Source organism: Homalodisca vitripennis, chromosome 1 (genome assembly GCF_021130785.1).
Source record: "Homalodisca vitripennis isolate AUS2020 chromosome 1, UT_GWSS_2.1, whole genome shotgun sequence".
Taxonomy (NCBI): Eukaryota; Metazoa; Arthropoda; class Insecta; order Hemiptera; family Cicadellidae; genus Homalodisca; species Homalodisca vitripennis.
This window is the reverse complement of record NC_060207.1, coordinates 67,334,885-67,336,844: the sequence shown is the minus strand read 5'-3', so window position 1 is coordinate 67,336,844 and position 1,960 is coordinate 67,334,885. Positions and strand designations below refer to the sequence as shown.

Below are 1,960 nucleotides of genomic sequence, written 5' to 3'. Positions count from 1 at the left end.
ATACTATTTATGTGTAGAAATAGGATAAATGATACCACGACACTACAATGCGCCCGCTGATTACGTACTGCATTTAGCCGGCAGTAGTAGGAGATTACTGGCGCTGCCGGTAGGTTGCAGCACCTCCGCCACCCATCTAAAACACGCGAGATTTTTCAAAACTAATACCCTATAAACATAGGCAAAATGAAATATTTAACAATTATTTAACACTTAAACATTTAGAAAAGTAACTGTACTTTTATGTTTAAATAAGCTAACATGTATAGTCATTTAAAATGTTAATTATTATGCTAGACATCTGACGGTCCAAGACGACGCAGCATTGTAGTTTTGTAACAGCAACATATATACCCAACTGAGACAATGATCAAATTGTACTTGCTTCGGCAGTACATATACTAAAACTAGCGGACCCGGCGCGCTTCGCTGCGCATTTCAATAAGTTACCCACGGCTTCGCACGCAAATCTTAAGAACCGAAGTCCTTATACTACTTAGTAAATTTTTTTTTTTTACTATAATAAATTTTAGATTAAATTAGTTATATCTCCGATGCCACGATTGAGCTTGCTTTGTTGTCTCGATCGAGAGAATATGTACACACGGAGTTTTGAGAACCATACTTCTGTCAAAAAAAAACAACTAAGGTTGATTTTATAACATTCTTTATATTTGTAGCCAACGTAAGATAGTAATTATGATATCTGCATTGCTCTTCTGATCAAGCATGAGCATGGTTTATATTAAATAAATATTGCAGTTAAAGGTGAATTTTTACGTCAAATTTGAATTGTATTATCTGGATAGTAAAGTCTATGTTTAACAGTGATTGCAGAAACAGTTTAAACAAAATTTGTCGTTTCTCTTAAGCTTACTCTATGCTTTAAAACTATAAGTGTAATATATGTTTACAAAGAACAGCTGATTAAAAATTTGAAAAGACTCTTTCACTTAATAACATATGTTTGCTGCAATGCATTTCTTACGGGTATTTCTGTAACCAGTGGGGCGGAATCCTGAATCGGGAAAGGGATAAAAAGTATCCTATAACCTTCTACAGATCAAGACGAACAAATTAAAAAAAAAATTAGGCGAATCCGTCCAGCCGTTTGTGAGTGATGCTGTTACACACGAACAGTTTCATTTTTATATATATAGATTGGAACGATACAGAGAAGATTAGCATGGCCCCTGCGCAAGGATGACACGCAAAATCGTGAAGCGTTCCACATTTTTTTTGCTATATTCCACTTAATGAGATTTATTTTAATATTGTGTTTTACATTTTAGAATCTTATTAACTACAAAGTTAAATTTTTATAAATAATTAAAAAATAATTTTATTAGACTTAAATTGTTTTTCAATATATATAGGGTATATATTCTTACTGATTTTATTGATGAATTAGACTTGCAGTCTGATGATGAAATGCACTAAATGGAACGTGAAAGATGTCTATCGCTAAGGGTGAAGTACAAAACAGAGTTTTAATTCCAGATTGATCCACTAGTAGATGGATCTCCGTCTAAATAAAAAAGATGAAAAATTTGACATTTATGAGATGGAGGTTAAAAAATGTATTTCAAAATATTCCTGCAAGAAACGTGTATTGAACGAAACTTGATTGCTTCTTCTCCACCCTACCATCCACAAACTTTGCTTTCTAATTGTTTTGCAACAATGCAATATTAGTATTCTGACAATGTGGACATCGCTGTACAATATTGCTGCTGGAACTATGTAGATTTACACAGGATTGTACACAATATAACGAACAGTGCTGTAAACAGTGCAACTACACACTAACCTACAGTAAACTTATACTCAATATTATAAATGCTAAATAGCTGGATAATATATATATATATATATATATATATATATATATATATATATATATATATATATAATATTTAAAGGGTTTTAGTTTATGATTTATTATTCTAACATAAAGATA

The 1,960-nt window shown here is 31.7% G+C and overlaps 1 non-coding gene across 1 annotated transcript; it reads left to right on the top strand.

The window, feature by feature from the left end:
* Positions 1-1,135: 1,135 nt before the first annotated feature.
* On the top strand, positions 1,136-1,238 carry LOC124353276. The gene has a single exon (XR_006921592.1). It is a non-coding gene; the product is annotated as a U6 spliceosomal RNA (small nuclear RNA).
* Positions 1,239-1,960: the final 722 nt, after the last annotated feature.